This window comes from Sinocyclocheilus rhinocerous, unplaced genomic scaffold (genome assembly GCF_001515625.1).
Source record: "Sinocyclocheilus rhinocerous isolate Xijiao unplaced genomic scaffold, SAMN03320098_v1.1 scaffold1520, whole genome shotgun sequence".
Taxonomy (NCBI): domain Eukaryota; kingdom Metazoa; phylum Chordata; class Actinopteri; order Cypriniformes; family Cyprinidae; genus Sinocyclocheilus; species Sinocyclocheilus rhinocerous.
In genome coordinates, this window is record NW_015634470.1 from 77,681 (window position 1) to 85,474 (window position 7,794).

Below are 7,794 nucleotides of genomic sequence, written 5' to 3' on the forward strand. Positions count from 1 at the left end.
GATTAGTTCTGTGAAACAAAGCAAAACCAATGTTACACCATGTCTACACTGGACGCGAGTGGCGCAGCACGACAAAATACTATAGAACTAGGGCTGCACGATCCATGTTCATATATGATCGTGGTTTAGCACAGCTTGTCAGTGAACAACGGCTCTGTGTAGTAAATGCTGCTCCATGTGAAAGCACGCACGTTATGGAGATTTACCGCTGATTACAGAACCGGCTTTACTAACAAGATGCGCATTAAATATTGCATGCTATTTATCATGCAGCCCTATATAGAACTCATTATAATCAGTGATGCTGTCTACACCATAGATATTTATACATATCTATGGTCTACACTGGATGTGGCGTGGCACGACACGACAAATCCCCAACAGAAAACTGCTGCTGCGTTCTATTTATGATGTATTGACACAAATTTCAAATGATTTTCAACGGTCGCTTTCTCGCATCCAGTGTACTAGACAGACTTTAGCTGTTGCGGCGCAGACACTCTGTTACTCACCTATCGAGAAGAAACAAAGCAACCTCGGCGTCCAATCGCAGGCCTTCCGCTCCTTGAGTTCTCTCCAGCGCTGGAAAGCTGATCCAATATTTACACGGGTCCTACTTCTTGCCTTATTTCCTTAAGCCTTCTTTTGTTCTGCAGACATTTTCCTCTTTTGTTTTTTATCCGCCATCTCTATCTTTCTGTTGCTCGGCTCGGCTAATGTCCGTCCTGTGCTGTGCACTGAACACTCTCTCCTCCACATCATGAGTAGACACGCCCCTTACTACTGATTGGCTACAAGTTTGTTTTGCTACTCGGCCTGAATCAGTTTTCTAAAGCGTTTTTGAAAAATCGCTTACCCCACCTTCAAAAAAATAAAAAATAACATATTAAACATGGCCTGATAATCTCTTGCATAAGGCATGTCAAAAACAAATGTCTTGGGTTCCAAAATGTATTGCTCACATGAAGCAAGGAGCAATCCAAAACACATAAATATGAGATATATATTATTATAAAATAGTTCATCCGGTGGTCCTTCAGAAAAAGCAAAGCAATTTTGGCATCTGAAAGAAATGAAGTGACATGATGCAGCAAACTAATTATCAAAAACTTTGAACTTTAGTATTTGGATGGCTATAACAGGGTCATTTAAAATATGGGCATGGCCAAATCCAACAAAACGCCTATTATTCCTAACCTAAAACTGAAGTGACATGATGCAGCAAACTAATTATCAAAAACTTTGAACTTTAGTATTTGGATGGCTATAACAGGGTCATTTAAAATATGGGCATGGCCAAATCCAACAAAACGCCTATAATTCCTAACCTAAAACTCCATGAAACTACTTGAAGGCATGCGACAGATGACTCTAAACAAGCATCCAAAGTTTTATGGCGATCTAACCATAGATGTCACTATAACAAAAATCTTTCTAAAACACTAGGGATGTAACGATGCACCGCTAGCTAGCTGGTTGAAAATCGATACAAAGGCCCCGTCCCAAATGGCTCCCTAAACCCTCGTGGGTCTTCTTCTGAGACCGCACTTTCGTGACGTAATGCCACTTTGACTGTCAGGTAGAACAGACTCGCACCTTTGACTCGCACCAGTGCGAGCTCGGCAGAAGTGCGGATCGAGGGCGCATAACGGCCGCAAAAGGGGGCACTCGCGAGCACCCTTCTGAACGGTAAAATGACAAATGGGACACCCTATGGTCTCGTGGACTTAACAGACATGCGCACGCGGCGGCCATTGTAAGTCCATAAGACCGCAAGTGCACATGAAGTGTTCCATTTGGGACAGGGCCAAATATGTGACTATTCAAATCGGTTGAGATGTTAAATGAATCACGGATACAGTTGAGGGTAGGAGTTTATATGAATGTATCTCTGAGGGGAAGTAACTATTTAGAAAAGTTTAGATGGTATTTTCTTTCCATTTTGCCTCTGTATAAGGTATTTGTAGTGTTTATAAGCACAGCTCTGTTTTGTTTACAGCGGTAACTAAGGAAACACTATAACTGCTGTTCCATAAGCGCCACCTGCTGTCAGAGAGTGGATTTGCGTCTCATTCAGCTCATCTGCTGTTTTTGCTTCGATTAGATACAAAGATGCTAAATTATGTAGTATAGTTTCACAACTCTAAAGTCAGACCATTCTGTTTTTGCTTCAAATTTTGGAATTATACAATCTAATTTAGATTAAATACTGCTCATGCTGCATGTATGCAGCATCTTTGTTTGGATCATGATTACAATACAGTGGTTGCCTCTAATTTTAAATGGAAAGAGCACAGACAAAGCCTTAGTTTGTTTACATGAACAGATTTATTTTGTGTTATTTCTTTGATTTGGGGTTTGTTTTAAAATTTCAATTTAGTTTTGTTATTTGACATTTGATATTTGACATGGCATTTTTGTCCAAGCAGTAATAAAAGGAGATTTGTCTTTTAATTTGTCTTAAATCTCATTTTGTAAAAGTAAAAAAATAAATAAAAAATCATGAGAAATCACTGTCAATCAAATTGTTCATTAAATATTTGAGATTATTTAAAAAACCTACCTTTGTGAGCTAGACCTAGGTTTTTAAAATTATTTTTAAATTTTTAAATTATTTTTATTTATTTATTTATTTATTTTTTGCTCAACCTCAACAAAACCACTGCATACATCTCTGGATTTAGGTCAATCTTTTAGGTCATCTTTAGGTCAGTAATTATCAAAAAACTTTTGAAAAAACCTTTGCATTTGGACCGCTATAACAGGGTCATTTGAAAATAGTCTTTTTTTTTAACCTTTATTTACATAGAACTTTTAACAATATTGTGTTAAAGCAGCTTTACAGTATCAAATAGGAAAACAGTGTGACAATGCAAAAGGACAATAGTAAGGCAGTTCATCTTTGAATTCATTGATGTCATTGTGCAGCTCAGTTCAGTATCCGTGCAATCAAGTCGACGATATCGCTGGAAATTTAGTGTCCCCAACTAAGCAAGCCAGAGGCGACATCACCAAGGAACCAAAACTCCATCGGTGAATGGAGAAAAAAAACCTTGGGAGAAACCATGTTCAGTCCGGGGGCCAATTCTCCTCTGGCCATACGAACAAGCAGGTTGATCCATGCTGCAGCAAAGTTAGATTGTGCAGAGGGTTCATCTGGTTCCCGTGGTCTTGTCCCGATTGTCGTCTAGGAGACAAGGTCTTCACTGGGGATCTGTCTCTGGGGCTCATCTAGTTGTCCTGGTCTCCGCTGAAATTCAGGGCGGTAGAGGTCGTCTCTAGGTGCTGATCCACCATCTGGGCTGAATACGGACTAGATCTAGTGGCTACGGTGACCTCGGAATAACAAAGAATCAGACTAATATTAGCGTAGATGCCATTCTTCTTACGATGTAACAAGTACACCGTGTGTTATTGGAAGTGTTCCCAGTTCCGGTTGACCTAATTAATGCAGCCTAACAATCCTTTAACGGATTTGAGTAATAGAAATGCGTGTGTTATGTGTAAACCAGGTTAAAGAGTCTTTAATCTAGATTTAAACTGACAGAGGCTGCGTTTACACTTGGCATTAACATGCAATCACCGTGATCTGATCAAGCAGATCGGATCATCAGTCAATCAGGACACGGCGCGTTTACACTTGGCAACATCAGCTGACTTTTCAAAACTATTTTCAGTCGCGGGACATTTTACAAATCAAAATAAATGTACGAGTCTCACTAGCACTCTGTTCTTCTGACAGTTCGGGTGAGAGGGGGCGGCGTTTTGTGTGATGTTGACCTGTGAATGCAGACACGATGGCTGGATTGCGTTTACATTACACTGAGATCCGATCACAATACGTCCTCGACTACCTCTGGACCAGGACACGCTGATCAGATAACATTCCGATCAGAAGCGCGTTCACACTTGTCTTTTCAATGTGTATGCGGACAACATCCGGATACAGGTCGCATGTTAATGCCAAGTGTAAACGTGTTTATTAAGCGCGCAGAGCAACCCAACAATAAAGCATTACAATAATCTAACCTTGAGGTCATGAATGCATGAACGTTTCTGCATTTGACATTGAGAGCATAGGTCGCAATTTAGATACATTTTTGAGATGGAAAAATGCAGTTTTACAAATGCTATAAACGTGGCTTTCGAAGGGAAGATTTATATCAAATAGCACACCTAAGTTCCTAACTGATGATGAAGAATTCACAGAGCAGCCATCAAGTGTTAGACAGTGTTCTAGGTTATTACATGCGGAGATTTTAGGTCCGATAATTAACGCCAGTTTTTTTCAGAATTTAACATTAAGAAATTAAGAAATTACTCGTCATCCAGTTTTTTTATATCAACTTTGCATTCCGTTAGTTTTTCAAATTTGTATGTTTTCGCCGGACTGCGAAGTAATATAGAGCTGAGTGTCATCAGCATAACAGCCTTGAGGTACTCCATACTGCACTTGTGATCGATATGATACCTCTTCATTCACTGCTATGAACTGATGGCGGTCAGATAAGTACTATTTGAACCATGCACTTCCACTAAGGCCAACAAAGTTGTCTAGTCAATTCAAAAGAATGTTGTGGTCGATAGTGTCGAACGCAGCGCTAAGATCCAGTAGCACTAATAGAGAGATACAACCATGATCAGATGATAAGACCAGATCATTTGTAACTCTAATCTTGATCTAGTGTACCCAACATCATATAAATCCCAAAATATAACTCAAAACTCAGGCATCATATGATTCTAAACAAGCATGCAAAATTGTATGGAGATCGGGCAAAAGCTGGCACTATAACAGTTATAAAGGTTAAAATCACTATATTTCTATAGTAAATTTCCTGAAATTGCAATTATAACCACAAGATGGCAGCAGAGGAACACTCACTGACTCATTCTATTAACTAATATACCGTATTGTCCCGAATATAAGACTATATTTTTTTCTTGGAAATACATCTGAAAAAACACGGTCGTCTTATATTCAGGGTCTAGACTTTGACATGTCAATAATACACCCACAACACTAGGTGGCGCCAAATACGCATAAAACGAGTGTGCCATGAAATAGCCTATGTAATGTAATGCGTGTTGTAAAGATCGCGAGTAAAAACAAAAGCAGAAAACCTTACAGCTGCATGAGTCGTGACTGTCACGTTAGCCTGATGGCACCAAACTCCCTTTGTGATTTTAAAACGTAAGACAGTACCCAGATTTGAAGACTACAGTAAGATTTAACTTCTACTGTTAATAAGATTTTGGTAGGCTGGTATTAGATGGATAGCCTAAATGTCCTAATTCAGATGGGCTACCTGTTTTTGTTTTTTTAATTGTATATCAAAAAGTGTATATTTTTTAAATGTGATTGTTGGTACATTTTACCAGTTTTTACCATACTTTCAAAACAAAAATTAAAATAGGAAAAATATGCAATATGAAAATAATTGAAGACAAAATGTGTTTTACTGAGAAAAAAACAAGATTTGTTTTTTAAAAAGCCTTTTTCCAAAAGGTACATCTGGAAAAAGGGGGGGGTCGTCTTATAATCAGGGTCGTCTTATATTCGGGACAATACGGTACTTCTTTTCTCAGGTTTTATTGTTGGTTTACCTTTAGATATTAACAACATCATTACATATTACAGTTATGCACATTATTCACATTGAAACCAGAAAATTATATACAGAGTTATAAAGAGGAGACTTGCAGTAAGCATTTTGTTACCTATCATTTGTTCCAAATGTCTGTATTCACAAATAAATGTGTGTGCATGTGTGCAAGCATTCTTAGTGTGTATAATTAGGGTTCAACCCTTTCATTTCTTTCTCTGTGTTCTGGTGTCAGTCACACATTTTGGGTTGCATATAAGTTATAAAGTACATAAGTGATAAAGGTCTTAAAATGCTTCAATCACTGCTTGCAGCTATATTTTTTCCTGCTTTTAACAAAAATAAAATGGTGTAAGCATGATTGAGCACTATAAACAATAATCACATGTAATGTACTGTATGTTTCATTCATACTGGAAGCCTGGGTTCACGCAGAAAGTCCAAATGTCTCACAGAGGTACATTAATATAACTTATGACATTCCAGGAAATCCCTAATATGGACAAAGGCACTGTTACAAATGGCACACTTTCATGTGCACTTGCAGACTTATGGATTTACAATGGCCATCGTGTGCACTAGTCTGTTAAGAGACTGTAGGATGACCCAGTCATCATTTTTGCCTTTGAGGCTGTTTAAATGCCCTTGATGCAGCAGAGTCTGCAGCAGACTTCTACCCAACTGTCAAAGCGGCGTTACATCATGAAAATGTGGAATCAGAGAAAGACCATGAGGATTTAGGGTGCCATTCGGGACAGGGCAATAAGATAGAAACGCTTTAAATGCTTACATGACTGCAAGTGTGACAAGATGCCAACTGATCATAAAAAGAAGTTATTTCAACCACATTATGAACATGGGTGTGCACAAATAGTCAAACATTTGAATATTCGATCTGTAATTATTATTTGGAAGAAAAAAAAAACACTATTCGAAATTTACCACGTGTTGGTTTGCTGGTCGTAAATGCAGGGAATCCACAATAAATCCTGAGCATGCAAACCAAAAGTCAGTTTTAACTAAATGAACTTGGTGGCGCTGTGGAGTGTGTTAACAAGTTGATTGTATTTGATCACAGAATGTTGTTGTCTGCCCTTATGCTTCATATGCTTCTTTCAAGTTTCCATGAGGGAGAGTGGTTTCGCTAAGAAACTGTTAGCACACACTGTTAGCTATTTTTGTAAATTACACAGTATTTAACTGTAAAGGCCTTTCCACACTGAGCGCGAAAAAGCTAAACGAATATCGGACGCAATGGAATAAAACAATAGATTTCTATGGATGCTTCCACATAGACCGCAAACATTCACGCACCGAAAATGCAAATGTTTTTTTTTTTCGAACCAGTCCGACAAATCTTTTCAGTTTCGCAAAGCGAAAACATGTTGTCTGCCCTTATGCTTCATATGCTTCTTTCAAGTTTCCATGAGGGAGAGTGGTTTCGCTAAGAAACTGTTAGCACACACTGTTAGCTATTTTTGTAAATTACACAGTATTTAACTGTAAAGGCCTTTCCACACTGAGCGCGAAAAAGCTAAACGAATATCGGACGCAATGGAATAAAACAATAGATTTCTATGGATGCTTCCACATAGACCGCAAACATTCACGCACCGAAAATGCGAATGTTTTTTTTTTTAACCAGTCCAACGAATCTTTTCAAAGTCTTCTTTCCTGAGTTTGACCTACCAGATCTGTCGTCTCCATTTGATGTTCTTTTTGGTTCCTATTACGTGCTTAACATCGAGTACCAAGTGGAAGCAGTCACTACTTTGGAGTTTACAGAGGTAAGTACATCTTTCAGTATGCTATAACATTAGGTAAACATTGAAGGGATAGTCCAGCCAAATATAAAAGTTCTGTCATCATTTACTCACCCTCATGTCCTTCCTAACTTGTATGCTTTTTCTTGAGTGGAACACAAAAGAAGATATTTTGAAGAATGTTGGCGACCAAACAGCTTTGGTTCCTTATTGACAGTATTTTTTGTTTCTTCATATAATGGAGGTCAACAAGGAACCAAAGCTGTTTGGTCTCCAGCATTCTTCAAAATATCTTAGTTTGTCTTCCACTGATGAAACAGGGATGTGATTTTTACTTATTTATGCGGATTTCTGTATTTTCCGCCCTGAAAAGTATGACCCATGTGAATCGCGTAAATCCAAGGAAAAAATGTTTTTTTTTTTTG

The 7,794-nt window shown here is 38.3% G+C and overlaps 1 protein-coding gene across 1 annotated transcript in view; it reads right to left on the reverse strand.

Annotated features, from left to right (window-relative positions):
- LOC107745623 (potassium channel subfamily K member 5-like) overlaps positions 1-7,794 on the reverse strand; it is a 73,392-nt gene that overhangs the window by 27,708 nt on the left and 37,890 nt on the right. The window lies entirely within an intron of this gene.